This window comes from Elephantulus edwardii, unplaced genomic scaffold (genome assembly GCF_000299155.1).
Source record: "Elephantulus edwardii isolate Elephantulus edwardi_28Jun2011 unplaced genomic scaffold, EleEdw1.0 scaffold00168, whole genome shotgun sequence".
NCBI classification, from domain to species: Eukaryota; Metazoa; Chordata; class Mammalia; order Macroscelidea; family Macroscelididae; genus Elephantulus; species Elephantulus edwardii.
Window position 1 is genome coordinate 3,340,171 of NW_006399918.1, and position 15,536 is coordinate 3,355,706.

Here is a 15,536-nt window from a genome sequence, read left to right on the forward strand (position 1 = left end):
AATCAATTATGACTCATGTTGTTGTTGTTGTTTTTTGCCATCCAGTTGACTGTAACCCACAGTGACCCTATGTAGAGCAGCTCTGAACCCTTCGCTGTCCTGAGTCAGTCTCACTGATTCTGACACACCAAACCCCATTGCTCTGGTTACTGTATCAATCCATCTCATCCAGGGTCTTCCTCTCCTGTGCTATCCCTCCTAATAACCCTTTAAACAGTAGATTAGAATCTTGCCCTTTCACCATTCTCACAGTCTCTGCCATGCTGCAGCTACTATTAAAGTCACTGTGTCAATTCATTGTCTTGAAGGTCTTTAAGTTTAAAGACAAATGTGCGTGCAGTCCAAGGCACTGTATTCTCCATTGCTTCATATGCATCTGATAGTTGTTGTTGTTGTTGTTGTGTGCCGTCGAGTCGTTTCCGACTCATAGCGACCCTATGCACAACAGCCCTAAACCCTGCTCTATCCTGCGCCAACCGCACCGTCTCTGACACACCCATCCCAATTACCCGTCACCGAATCAATCCATCTCATAGAGGGTCTTCCCCTCCTGCGTTGTCCCTCAACGCTCCCAAGCATGATGTCCCTCTCCAAGGACCCGTCCCTCCTGGCAACATGTCCAAAGTATGTCAGACGAAGCCCCAGAATCCTTGCCTCCAAGGAGTAGCTTGGTTTAATCCTCTCCAAGATAAATCTGTTTGTTTTCCTGGCAGTCCATGGTACATTCAGTACCCTTCTCCAGCACCACAGCTCAAAAGCATCCACTCTCCTTCTGTCCTCCCTAGTCATTGTCCAACTCTCTGATGCATAACAAGCGATTGCAAATACCATGGCCTGTATCAGGCGCACCTTAGTCTCCAGAGAGACACTGTTGCTCCTGAGTACCTTAGAGAGGTCCCTAACAGCAGACTTTCCCATCGCGATACGCTTTTTGATTTCCTGACTGCTGGTGCCAAGAGTGGGACTGATGTTTTTGAATTGTGATGTTAGTGAAGAGTACTGAATACCTTTCCCACAGATTGCCAAAGAACAAACAAATCCATCATAGAGGAAATGCAAACAGGACTGCTCAGGTAAAGATGGTAAAATGTCATCTTACATTTTGGTCATGTTGTCCACAGCAATCAGTCTTTGGAAAAAGACATTGTACCAGGAAATGTAGAGGGTCTGTGAAAGAAAGGAAGGAAGATATGCAGACATTTAAAGACATTTATTTTCAATAAAATTTATAGGTAAGGAGCTGTGCTGCAAGCCCAAAAGCAGGCAGTTTGAATCCACCAGCAGTTCCATGAGAGAAAGATGGGCAATCTCCTCCCTTGTGATTTAAAGCCTCAGTGAAATCACTATACAAATACCAATTCCACTCTTCAATGACATGGAAAAGGCAATTTCCAATTTCATCTGGAATGGAAAGAGACCCCAAATAAGCAAATCACTCCTGAAAAAGAGAAACAAGGTAGAAGGCATGATGCTCCCTGATCTCAAATCCTACTACATAGCCATGGTGGCAAGACAGTATGGTACTGGTACAGTGGCAGACACACAGATCAATGGAATAGAACTGAGAACCCAGAAATAAGCTCATCTACACTCTTTGTATCAGCAGGCAGGAAATTAAAAGATTAATTGCATTAGGAAAGTTCACTATCAGGGGTCTCTCCAGAGGACTGAAGAGCAATGATGTCAGTCTGGAGACTAAGGTGCACCTGATCAGGCCATGTTCTTTTCAATTACTTGCTATGCGTCAGAAAGCTGGACAACGACTAGAGATGATAGAAGGAAAATTGATGACTTTGAGCTTTAGTGCTGGAGAGAAGTATTCAATATACCATGAACTGCTAAGAGAACAAACAGATTTTCCCTAGAGAAGGTGAAACCAGGTTGCTCCTTGGAGATAAGGATTTTGAAGCTTAATCTTACATACTTTGGGCATTTTGCAAGAAGGGACCACTCCCTGGAAAGGGACAACATGCTTGAGAGAGTGGAGGGAAAGCACAAGAGAAAACCCTCAATGAGATGGATTGATCCAGTCACTGGGGTGGTGAGGGTAGGTGTGTCAGAGACAGCAAGGTTGGCACAGGATAGAGCAGGGTTTAGGCCTGTGTATACATGGTTCCTAGGAGTTGTAATAGACTCAACAACACATAACAACCACCACCTATGGTCAACTGATATTTGATAAGGAAATGAAAGTTAGGTGGGGAAACAAAAGCCTCTTTAACTAATGGTGTTAGCACAATTGGAAAACTATCCGTAGAAAACTCAAGTAAGACCCACACCTCACATCATACACAAAAATGAACTCAAAGTGGATCAAGGATCTTGGAGTAAAACCAAGGACTACGAACGTCATCAGAGAAAAGTTCAGAAGAACTCTACATACAAGTCCTAAAACACAGCACAAATGGTCTTTCAAGCATCCCCAAAAACCTACAAGCAAGAGAGAATAAAATAGATAAATGGGATTTTCAAAGAATCAAATCCCTATATACATAAAAAACTTCTCCAGCAGGGTAAATAGGAAACCCACAGACTGAGAAAAATGTTTGTCAATGACCTATGTATTAAGGGCCTCATATGTAAAATTTATAGAATACTCTAGTACTTCAATAAGAAAAAGGTAAACACTGGTGGTCTAGTGGCAAGCAGCTGCAATGCAATCCCAGAGGTGAGAGGTTCAAATCCACCAGATGCTCTGCTGGAGAAGGAGGAACAATCTCTTCCTATACCAGTCAGATCCGATTTGACAGTATACACACACACACACACACATAAATATTTTTTAAAAAATAAACAACCCAATTGCAAAATGGGCACAGGCTATGAATAGATACTTCACCAAAGAAGACATTCAGATTGCAAACAAACACATGAAGAAGATGTTCAAAATCTCTAGCTCTCAGAGAGAAGCAAGTGAAAACAATTATGAGATATCATCTCGCACCAGTAACAATAGCAAAGTTCAACAAAACAGCAAACAATAAATGTGGTTGAGGCTGTGGAGAGATTGGAACCCTTATTCACTAATGATAGGAGTGTAAAATGGTGCAAACACAATGGAAGGCAGTATGGCACTTTCCCACCATTTGATCCAGTAATTCCACTACTAGGAATATACACTGAAGAAACCAGAGCTACCAGTTAAACAGATATATGCATACTCATGTTTATTGCTGTGTTATTCACAATAGCAAAGAGATGGAAGCAACCCAAGTGTCCATCAACAAATGAATAAATTGAAAAACTATAGCACATTCATACAATGGAATACTACACAACATTGAAAAACAAGGAACTCAAAATATTACTCAACTCGGAGGATTCTGGAGAACATTACGCTGAGTGAAATAACTCAGTCACAAAGGGACAAATATTTAATAATGCCACTGTTACAAAACAGGACTAACATGGGTATTGGGGAGAAACTAAGAAAAAAGGGGATAAATAGTGAACATTGAATTGGAGGAGATGAAGGAAATAATTGTTTAAAAGGAATATATAATTGGGCATTATTTGTATGACAACAGTCCAAAATAAGAAGTTCATAGCAAAGTGGACTAGGGGAGGGACAAGGGGAGGGAGGAAATTATTCAACAATGAATTTTTTGTTTTTTTAAGTGAGCTGGGTGAGTAGAAAGGAACATGTGCAACAATGAAGGAATGAAAAGTCAGCTTTTCTGTAAACTTTCATTAAAATCACAAGAAATTAAAAACAACAGCCCAACCCACTGGACGGTCAGCTATGAGTCAGTTCTGCCTCAGAAGCAATATGCTTTATTCTTTTGGTTATTTATTCAATACATAAGGAGCCCTGGTGGTTTAGGTCCAACATGTTGGGCTATTAAATGAAAGGTCAATACAATAGTTTTAATTCATTGGCCATTCCTCAGGAGAGAGACAGGCGATCTCCTGTGAAGATTTGTTGTTGTTGTTGTTGTCATTAGGTGCCACTGAGTCGAGTACAATTCATATTGGTCATTCGTTATGTACTGTCTACGACTGTGTTGACTATAACTTAAAATAACCCTATGATCAGTGGGTTACCCTGTCCTATCCTGTGCAGTTTTCATTATCTCTGACACCCTTAGCTGTTGCTGCAATCTAAGAAGCCCAATGAGGGGTTCCCATGAGTCAGAATTGACAGCAGTGGATTGGGTTTATTAATGGCATAAACCATGGGGAGTAATTTCTATTTACAAGTTTTATGTCCAAACACTTGAAGAGTTTCTCAAATAGATGACAACTATTGTGATTACAAGAAATGAAAAGAACTAGGAATGTGGGGAAATGTAAGCATCCATTCTCCAGAGATGATAAATCATTTTTTAGGTGGGTGCAGATATTAAAACCCTCAACATACCATGGATATATGCACCAACAACTAGAGCCAAAGAGGAGGAAACAGAATTATGAGTTACAAGTGACTCAATGGCACATAACAACACCAGCAACAATATACCGTGGCCTGCCAAGAGAACAAGTAGCACTGCCTTGGAGAGGCAAGGATTTTGAAACTCTATCTTACATTCTCTGAGTATATTGCCAGAAAGTGGCAGTCCTTGGAGGAGGACATCATGCTTGTAAGGGTGGAGTGTCAGTGCAGGAGAGGAAGCCCCTGGATGAGATAGATTGACACAGTGACTGTAGCAATGGAGTCACGTGTGTCAGAGACAATGAGGTTGGCTCAGGATAGGGTAAGGTTCAGAGCCATTATTCATAGGGTTGCTGTGGGGTATGGTCAACTTGATGGCACGTAACCACCACCTCTAATGACACCTGCACTACCTACCACTTGGAAGCTCAGCCTGACTATGCTGTTTCTAAATGACCCCAGGGCAGCAGATCTGACCACTCATTACTGATATCCATAATTTATTCTGTATCCACAGCCAAAATTTCTCTTTTTTTCCCCCCATGGCTCTTTTCAGTTTATTGCATGAAACTGTTACACTAGTCCAAGTTAAAAGTGGACCCCAAATGGTTACATTATACAAGCTGTGAAGTTTTAAACTTGTGACAAGGGACAGAAGGGAAATTTTCTACTCATTGCAAGGAAATCCTCACTTAAGTTTCAGTGAGCCACAAGCACTTAAAACCCATGAACCTTCAGCTGGTCGTCCTCAGCCAGTCCAACCTCTACAAGGAACTGGCATATGTTCTTGCGTTGGTCACCCTGTAGCTGAATTACTTCTCCATATTCTGGATGCTCAATTACAGCACCATTGCAGACAAACTTCTTCTTAAACGCCTTCACTAGTTTCTTTGTATCGTAATCATCAGCGATCCCTTGGACAGTTGTAAGGGTCTTCCTGCCGTTTCTCTGCTGAATTCTTATATGGATATAATCCTCAGTCCCAGCAGGAAGCAGGTCATCACCCTTACTTGCATCAGCAAAGGGGTCGAAAGAGTGGAAGTTCTGGATAGCGGACATACGATACGATTCCTTTTCCTCGGTGGAAACGGTGGTGGGAGAGGCGGGCAGGGGAGACGGAGTGTCAGGAAGCGAGGGGGCTGGAGGGGGAGGCAGCTGAGTCCTCGGCGGGCGGTTCAGTGACTGTCAATAGCACATAGACCTACAAGACCCTGCCTCATGCTTGCCAGTGTGTCCACAAGGAATCAACACCAGAAGTGGTTTAAAAATTGGCTAGAATGACTTCTGTTGTCATAAATGACTGAAGATCACCACTAGCTTTAACCCACTACCTGTCTAATGATTTGTCATACTGTGTGTGATGGCCTGTGTCTGCTGTTAGAAGCCATGCCACCAGTGTTTCAGATACCAACAGGTCCACTCATGCTATACAGGTATCAGCAGAGCTTTTAGACTAAGATAGACTGGGTGGGGTGGAGGGCAGGGGAAGGAGTGAGCCTATACATCTACTTCTAAAACTTAGCCATTGAAAATTAAGGATTACAACAGAACACTGTTCAACCTGCTTGCCTGAAGTAAGTATCATGTGAGATCAATGGCTAGAGGAGACACATTTGAAGAAGTGGAGTGCAGCAAGTCTGTAAAGGAGACCATTGGTGAGACAGAGTGACACAGCAACAGACTTGAACACACCAGTAATCACAAGGACAATACAGGACAAGTCAATATTTTGTTTTGTTTTGTTTTGTTTTGTTTTGTTTTGTTTTGTTTTGTTGGATATAAGGTTATCCTGAGGCAAAATCAACATGATGACGCTATGACCTAGAGTTTTTGTTTTGGGGGGTGTTATTTTATTTATTGGTTTGCTTACAAAGTCTGTATGCATTGTGTTTCACACCATTCATCATTCACATTATGTTTCATACAATCATTCTCATGTATTATGTTTTATAAAACTAATCAGCTAATCACCATTGGATCTCACCCCTGTCTTTTCACCTGGATCCTTCCCATTTTCTCCCTCTCTCCACCCACCAAACTCTGCAGCCCTGTCATTTCACCCCTAGGTTTTAAAGTTCAAAAAATTCATTGCCATTGAGTCAGAACCAACTCATGGCTGACCGATAGCTAATTTTCCAGAGGCTGTAAATCACACAGGAGATTCTCCATCTTCCTCCCAGATTTCTCTTTTCTCTTTCTTTCACCTTTCCTTATCATCGCCTATATCCCTCCACAGCTGGTGGATTCCAATGGCCACAGAGGTGCTGCCTTTTGGTTCGCAGTGCAACACCCTACTAAGCTGAAGAAGAATCCCTGCCTGGAAGAAGGTGACCAGCCACCGCAGAAACATCTCAAGCCAACATTTCTAAAAGCAATGCCTCAAGCTACACGCACTTCTACTGAGCGACCTACCAAAAATGTTCCTGTAGCTATTTGAATGTGGATTCCAATTCATTTCTACATATAAATACTGTTTCCTGCCTCCTTTAAAACTTTCTAAATTTTCCAGGAATGCAACAAAGCAGTGTGTACCTTGAAAGAAGATTTACTTTGTCTTGATCAAAAATGTATGAAGAGTTCACCAGTTTGGAAAATCACAGCCCTGTGCACAGTATTTAATCAGCAATGTGACAACCCCACGTCGTACCGCACATGCAGCTGCTGCACTCAAGGGGATTCTTTATGCAGGCACAACATTGCTAGGATGGTACTACCTGTTAAAATGCATATTGCTTTCTTTCAAATTAATTTCCTTTGAATCCTCTTTTACACAACAGTGAAGATATTATATTGATTTGTTTTAATAAAGTACTTAAGGCAATAAGTATGCTTTTCACTGCAGGAAGGCAAAGGTAAAGTGATATTCTGAATTTTGTATGCCATGGAAATGTTAGATGTATAGTTTGAAAATACTACTCTATATGACATGGTCACCGTAAGCCTTTGTTCATATCACCCTGCCCCTCATCTCTCTACTGGAGCCATCCATACTGGCCTTCCTGCATTTCTTCAAAGCCACTGGTTTGTGTCCACGTCACTGTCTGTGCTCCTGTGGTGTCCTCTTTCTGGAATATTCTTCATCTGGATGTCATAGACTTCCCTTGATCCACTCAGGTCTTCACTCAAACGCCATCCCCTGCAAGAGGTCTTCTGTGACCAGCACTTTTTCCATCACTCTTCCTTACCCAGAATCATATCATAATATTTATTTACCTGTCTATCACGTGCCTCTCTCTGTCACTGGAACGTACACTCCTTGAGGAGGTGGGGGCAGCTATTTTGGATCCCAGTGCTCACAACGTGGAAGATGACACAAAGTGGGCACTTGACAAATAGCGAATGAATTAATGCATGAAGATATCACCTGCCTTCCTGTTCTCCCAGGAGCTTCATCTTTTTCTCTTTCCTATCTACATAATTTATAGCCAATCTAAGCTAGCATTAATTCTTTCAAATATATCCATCAAGTGACTACTAAATTTCAGGGACTGAGAATACAATAGTAAATAAGACATACCTTGCTTGCATACTTTGCAATTAATGATCAGTTCCAACACTTCTGAAGGATTTAAATCTTATACTAGAATGGTTATTTAAAAACATAAGCCCACCACTTAAACTTTATATTTCAAGAGTATCTTTAAAAACAGTAATTGTAATATTTATAAAATAGAAGTTAACCTTCATATATTAAGGGAAAATGCTATTATATATGGAAGAATTGTTTTTACCCATGTAAAAATCTTGCCTCCTACTTTGGTGATAATATCTTTGGTCAGACCCTCTAAACTCTATACCTCAAAGACTGCGGAAAGAGAAGGCTGGATAATGTTGGAGTAGGTTGAAGTTTCCAGTTTCTCTAAGTGTATTAAAGGAAATCTCTCCCTTCCTGCTTGAGCTAAAGCCAAAAGAAACCCTCTACTAGTGGAAGAATCTTCCTAGGAAACAAAATTCAGTCTACAGGGTAGGATATCACAAGTCAGAATCAAGCCCAAACTGACAACATACAGCCAACCTGCATGTTTCAGGCAGGGTCTGATTATTAAAACCTCTCACTTTCTCTTTCTTTGAAATCTGAATAATTTCACTTCCTGTATGTCCTACTATTTCCATGGATATATTTACATTTTCTCATGTGGCCAGACACAAAGAAAACTAACATCTTCAGTCTATTTTTAAAGAAACATTATTTGCTATTGAATCAATTTTGCCATTTTTATTCACTTTTGACATTAGGTGCTTAGCAACCTGATGTGTGTCATATTAGAACTACGGTCCATAGAGTATTTTTATTTGTTATTTAACTTTTTTTATTGTGATTTGGGTGAAAAGCTACAGAGCTAATTGGTTTTCCATTGAACAATTGATGTACATTTTGATTCATGACATTGATGATGATCCCAACTGTGTAACAGATTTTTACCCATTCTCTCTTTGTGTTTATCATTTCCATTCATTTGCCTTTCTTATCCCTTCTTGCCTTCTGAGATTTATCCCTGGACAAAGGCTGCTCTTTGATCTCATAAGATTTGTTGATTAAGAAGTGCATGCTATTCCTTCCTGGTGCTATTAAACATAATGGCACAATGTTGCTGTGTGTTGTTGAGTCAGAACCTGTCCAAAGCTTTCAGAGGCTGTTAATTGCAAGTGAGGAGATTTCTCATCCTTCTCCCATAGGAAAGCTGGGGGATTCAAATGTGTGCCTTTGGGATTGCATCATAACTTCTTATATAAGACCACCAAAGATCCCTAGTGCTATCATATGCTTTTTCAAACTGTAAAACTCAAACAAATTACTGTCTAGTATTAACCAACTCATAGCTGACCCTCCATTGGGTTCTTAAAGCTGTCAAATGAACTAGAAGAAAGAGCTCTTTTTTCTCTTGAAGATCTGGTGAATTCAAACCTCTAGAGAGGCATGGCCTTTGAGTTAGCCCACGGTTCCCTAGGGGACTACACCATCAGCTTTGTTATTCACCTTCTAGGCCTGTCTACTGTGTGTTCGCCTGAAAGTTGGCCTCCAAGGATGGATAAAAGGGTGACAGAGGGATGTAATCTTAGGGACTCTACCAATCTTTATCCAACCTGTAAACTTGATGTTTTTCTATTATTTGGAGTTTTGTTCTGTATTTTACTACCACTTATCCACGACCCCTTATTTTCAGAGAAGCTGGTAGCCAAGTATGATTTTGTTTTTTTGGTCTCAGGGTTGTGGGGTTTGGGGTGCATCATGGGGTGTCAGTCCTTCAGAGTAATTATTTTTCTAAGTCTTTATCTTTCTTCTACACTCTTCTAAGTTGCATTTGAGATAGTCAATCACTCACATGTTTTTAAGACCCCAAATACTACTCACCAAAGAAAGATAAAGGACATTGTGTTTGTAGTCTTTGATATGCAAACTGACCTTGACTCCCTTGAAACTAAGGCCCTGAGCCCCTACATCCAATGACTCTCAAGGTATTTGGTTATGGCTAAGAAATCTGAATAATTTCACTTCCTGTATGTCCTACTATTTCCATGGATATATTTACAATGCACATAAATATATACACAGAAATATCTTCTTTAAAACATATACATAATCTCCATGCATTTTCTCATTCCTGCCTAGTATCTATTTCTACCTATGTACCATTAGTAGATTACTCATATATTTCAGAATTGTGCACGTATTAGTATTTATTGAGAGTAGACACCTATTAACTTGGGTGAAGGCAAAAGCACTCTCTAAAAAGGAGAGATTAGCACAAAATGAGCAAGGCAAAGAAAGGCACTAGAAGGAGCACAAGAATGAAAGTTTTCATTAGATTTTCAAGTGTCCAATTTGCTTCAAGATCTTTCTTTTGATGTACTTTTGGCAGAACTCAAACTTTCAACCTTTTGGTTAGTAGCCCAGCATATTAACTGTTTGCATCACCTGAGGACTCTTTTTATTTTATATTAGTGCAAAATTTTCTCATTCATTTTGTAGGACAAATAATCTAACACTAATTTTATAAAGTCAATTGAATCCATGAGATATCATTTTACTTTTTTTCAATTAACAGATGCAAGATTGGATGCATTCACCCGTCTATGCCAGGAAATTTAGAGGATGGCTGTCTGGCCAAAGGATTGGAAGATGTCTACATTTGTTCCCATTCTCAAGAAAGGTGATCCAACTGAATGTGGAAATTATCAAACAATATCATTGATATCTGAGCTGTGATTCTGTAGAAGTATATTGTATATGCTGCTGGTAGAACAAACAAGTTTGTGCTAGAGAGGGTGAGAACAGACTGCTCCTTGGAGGCAAAGATTCTGAAGCTTCATCTGACATATTTTGGGCATGCTGCAAAAAGGGACCAATCCTTGGAGAGGAATGTCATGCTTGGGAGGGTGGAGAGACAGAGCAAGAGAAGACCCTCTATGAGGTGGATTGATTCAGTGACTGGAGTAATGGGGCTAGGTGTGTCAGAAACTTGGCACTGGGTAGAGCAGGGTTTAGGGCTTTTGTACATAGGGTCACTAGGAGTCACTGGTGACTCCATGGCACATAACAACAACAACATCATTGATATCACATCTAAGGAAAATACTGCTGAAGATCATTCAAAAGCAGCTGTAACAGTACATAGATAAGGAACAGGCAGGCGGTAGTAAAACAGAATTTAGAAGAAGCCATGGCACCAGGGATATCATTGCTGATGTCAGATGGATCCTAGCTGAAAGTTAGGAATGCTAGAAGAATGTCTGTTTGTTCTTTGTTGACTATGCAAAGGCATTTGATTGTGCGGATTATGACAAGTTGTGGCTGACATTGAGAAGAATGGGAATCTCAGAGCACTTGACTGCTCATGGAACCTTTGTGCGAACAGAGCAGGGAGCACTGCATGGTTTGGATTGGGGAGGGAGTGCATCAGGTTTGTATTCGCTCTCCACATCTATTCAATCTGAATGCTGAGCAAATTATCTGAGAAGCTGGACTCTATGATAAGGAGTGTGACATCAGGATTGGAGGGAGACTCACCAATAACCTGTGTTACTCAGAGGACACAACCTTGCTTGCTGAAACTGAGGAGAGATTGATGTACTTGTTGAAGAAGATCAAGGAATGCAGCCTTCTGTATGGCTTGCACCTCAATGTCAGGAAAAGGAAGATTCTTACCACTGGACTGATAGGCACTATCATGATGATGGAGAGATTAAAAATGTCAACAGCTTCATCTTGCTTAGATCCACAATTAACACTCTTGGTACGAGAAGTCAGGAAATAAGAAGACACATTGCACTGGGAAAATCTGAAGTTAGGGACCTCTATAAATTATCAAAGAGCAATGATTTCAACTTAATGACTAAAGTGTGTCTGATTCTGGTCATAGTCTTTCTGATTACTAGCTATGCATCCGAAACCAGGACAATGAATAAGGATGACAGAGAAAGAATTGACAACTTTGAGCTGTGGTGTTAAAGAAGAACACTGAATATCCCATGAATGGCCAAGAGAATAAACAGATATGTCTTGGAGAGGGTGCAGCCGGATGCTCTTTGGAGGCAAGAATGATGAGACTTTTCCTCACAAGCTCTGGACGTGTTGCTAGGAGGAGCTATTCCTTGGAGAAGGCCATGATGCTGGGAAAGATGGAGTGTTAGCAAAGGAGAGGAAGACTCTCAATCAGATGAATTGATGCAGTGACTGCTGCAATGGGCTCCTGTGTGTCAGGAACTGTGAGGATGATGTAGGATATAACAGGGTTCAGATCTTTTGTTCAATTTTATAAATAAGAAAGTTTAAAATACAAAGAAGTTTAGAAATTTGGAAAAGGCGAAAATTTAATAAATCTAATTTTAAGCCAGAGAATGGAAACAGCTGGCTGAAACTAGACTTGGATCCACAATTAACTAGGGTTTTAGTCTCTCTGAACACAGTACTTCACATAAGGAACTAGCTATCTTGCACCTCAACCAAACCATTGATCACATTCCAATGCAGTTTGTATCTGGAATTACATGAACAGAGTCCAAGTTCCACAATCCTACAAAGACTAATCAAAATTTTTAGAAAGGTTTTAGAAATACACGAACCTTAACAACAAACTAGATAACCAGTGTCCTGTCCTTTCACAATGGTTCAGGGACAACCTCCTCTTTACTTCCTCTCAGCACTTTTTCCACTTTTGAGTATTCTCCTAAACACCTCGTCATAATAGAATAATATAGCAGAATTAGAAAGATGAAACGTTCTGATTTATGTTTGAAAATTAGGGCACTTCTCCCCCTAAAACTCTACACACACACACACACACACACACACACACTCCTTCCTTCTCCCTCACTCATTTTCCTTTCAGGCCAGAGTTTAAAGCAGGAACATTTAGGTTAAGCTGAGCTAACAGTAAAAGAATGGCTCGAGGAAGAGCTATCCAGGAATCTCTGATCCACACCAGTGTCCTCCAGAGGGCATATCCACAACGCTAGTGAGAGTTAATATTTGAATTGATTCTCTGCCAACGTAACACAGAAAGGTAAAACTCTGCTGGCTCTTACTGTAAGAATTTTAAGTCACTTTAAGGTAACCATTACTTCAAAAGAGTTTCAGGAGCTCTGGTGGTGTAGTCCATAGGGATTGCCCTGTAAACCCATAGGCCAGGCCTCTTTAGCAGTTCAAATCCACCAGCAGGTCCATAGGAGATGGATGGACAATCTTTCACATAAATTTACAGCCTCAGAAACCCAGGGAAGGGTCAACAACAAGTTGGTTCCTCAATGATAGTAATCTTTTTTATGATAACTTGATGCAAATATTTGCCATATTATGATAACAGCCCAGAATAAAAAGTGCATTGCAAAATAGACGGAAGGAGAAGTGGGAGGGGGGAGGAAATTGTGCAACAATAAATGAATATTTTTTTTAAAAAAGTGATCTGGGGAAGGAGGGAAAATGTGTAACAATGACTGAATGAAGATCCGACTTTTCTGTAAACTTTTGTTAAAATTACAATTAAAAAATATTTCTCATATATCCTAGACAGAGAGGAAAGGGAGGGGAGAGAAAGGGGAGGGGAGGGGGGCAGTCTCTCCTGCATCCTACTGTCTACAGCACTCATTGTCTATTGCCATGACCTGGTTAGACCCATACGTGGTCTTAGTGTCAGATTGTGCAGTAAGTTTGTTCACTTACTAGTTAAACTTAAAGACCATTGCCATAGAGGTGGAATCAACTCATTGCTGATCCTCCATCTCTGACTATTAGGTTTCAGAGACTGTAAAACCCATGAGAGGAGATTATCCACCTTTCTTCCTCTGAGCTCATGGTGGATTTGAACAGACAGACAGGCATGGCCTTTGAGTAAGTAGCATAGTTCCCCATGTCACCACATCTAAGATTTTGTTTCGAAGTAGGGCTGGCATCTGTCTCTTTCCCAGCCCCACAGTGTCTTCCTACAGTTCAAAGCCTCTTTTCAAATTTGCCATCAATTGTTGACAGGATGGAATGCTCAGGAAGCAAGGTACGCATGCATTTACTTGTGCTTATTCTCTAATCTGTAATGGACAGTTTCACATGTCTGTCGCCACATCAGAGATGTGATGTTTACCATGAGAACTTGATCCCTACAGATCAACACATAAGCATGAGTGAACTCACGTGTATCTTGTTTGTGGGGTAACCTGCCCTTGTGTGGGCTGCTCCACTGCCTCTCAACCCCCATCAACTTCCTTGGAGTTCAAGTGTGAGTCTGTGTCCCCTGCTCACCCATCCAGAGTCCTAGGGGCCAGGATGCTGCCTCTCCCCAGCATCCAGGGAAACGTGTGCTCTTCAGGTTTCCTGAGTTCACCTGAGGTGGAGGTCAGTCCTGGCAAGGGAGGCTCCCACTAGCTAATAGGCTGGAGGCAGTGATATGGCAGGAAGAGAGCCAAATCAGCCCAAAATAGAAACCCAAGCTCCATAGCTATCTGACGAAGCTCCAATCTGGCTGAACGTGGCCCATTAGATGAAACAGAAAGAAAGCAGAAATGAATGTAAGATGAGAGAAAGGTGAGAACATGAGGATTATAAAAATAACATTCAGGTACAAACTCCTCCCCACACTGAGCCCAGCAAAAAGGAAAGGTTACAAACTTGTCACAGTGAAGACCATTTAGGTGGAAGACCAGGGCTTCTGAGTTCCTGGGAAGAAACTAACTCCTCCAACTTCTTGCTGGTAATTAGTGTGTTTCCGTGTGGTTTATTCCACTAAGACAAAGAGCAATGATTACACTTCACCTTGTAAATGAGGAAGTGAGTGATGAGCTTTTAGAACAACATGCTCCAGGAATACAAAAATATAGCTGACAAACAGTGCAAGGAATTATTTTCTGCTGGACTCCATCTCATGACTCAAAAAAAGGCATACCAAGGTGGGTGTGACCTTAGGGGACACCTGGCCATTACCTGCTAACACTGGGGAGAGGAAGACATTATGCCTTTCAGCCGTCCCTCCCAAAGACAAAGGGTGGGAACCACAGGGGTCCTGGCACCTGTGAATCTGACACTAGGGGACCATTATCTCATATGAAGCGAGGATTAAAAGGTAAAATCTGTCTGGCTGAGCAGAGAGATGCAGCATACTTCGGAGCCTCTGATAGACAATGAAAACCAGCTAGGGAGAAAGAGAAGAGAGTGTGAGAGCAGAAAGAAAAGGAAAAGAGGCTCAGGATTCCCAAGGAAAAGGATTTTATTTCTCTCTCAAAGCCTCCAGGGAGGAATAAATATTATTATCAGCCTAATGTGAATGCAAATAAAATAAAAGAGGCACCTGCCAGGTGACCATCTCTGCCGGGACTCGAACCCGGAACCTCTGGATTAGAAGTCCAGCGCGCTCGTCCATTGCGCCACAGAGACCTCACCACACACACAGCATCAGCACCAGAACTGAAAAAGCACATACCTTCTGCATCACCGAGCCATCTCAGCATCCTGCTCTCTGAGCGGTGGGGGGACAAGGACAGCTGGAAAATCCGGAGTGGAGATCCACCAACCGGCTCCATCAAAGCTTTTTTCTATATCCTGGATCCTGGGGTCCATAGAGTATTGGAGGAAAGTGACGGTGATCCTTTTCTCAACCCCAGAATCCCTAAGAGAGAAGGACAGTACTAGAGAATTTGCTCTTCTTCCCCCTTCATCCCAGAGGGAGGATACGGAGAA

At 41.3% G+C, this 15,536-nt stretch overlaps 1 non-coding gene across 1 annotated transcript; it reads right to left on the bottom strand.

The window, feature by feature from the left end:
- Positions 1 to 15,159: 15,159 nt before the first annotated feature.
- Positions 15,160 to 15,233, bottom strand: TRNAR-UCU. The gene has a single exon. It is a non-coding gene; the product is annotated as a tRNA-Arg (tRNA).
- Positions 15,234 to 15,536: the final 303 nt, after the last annotated feature.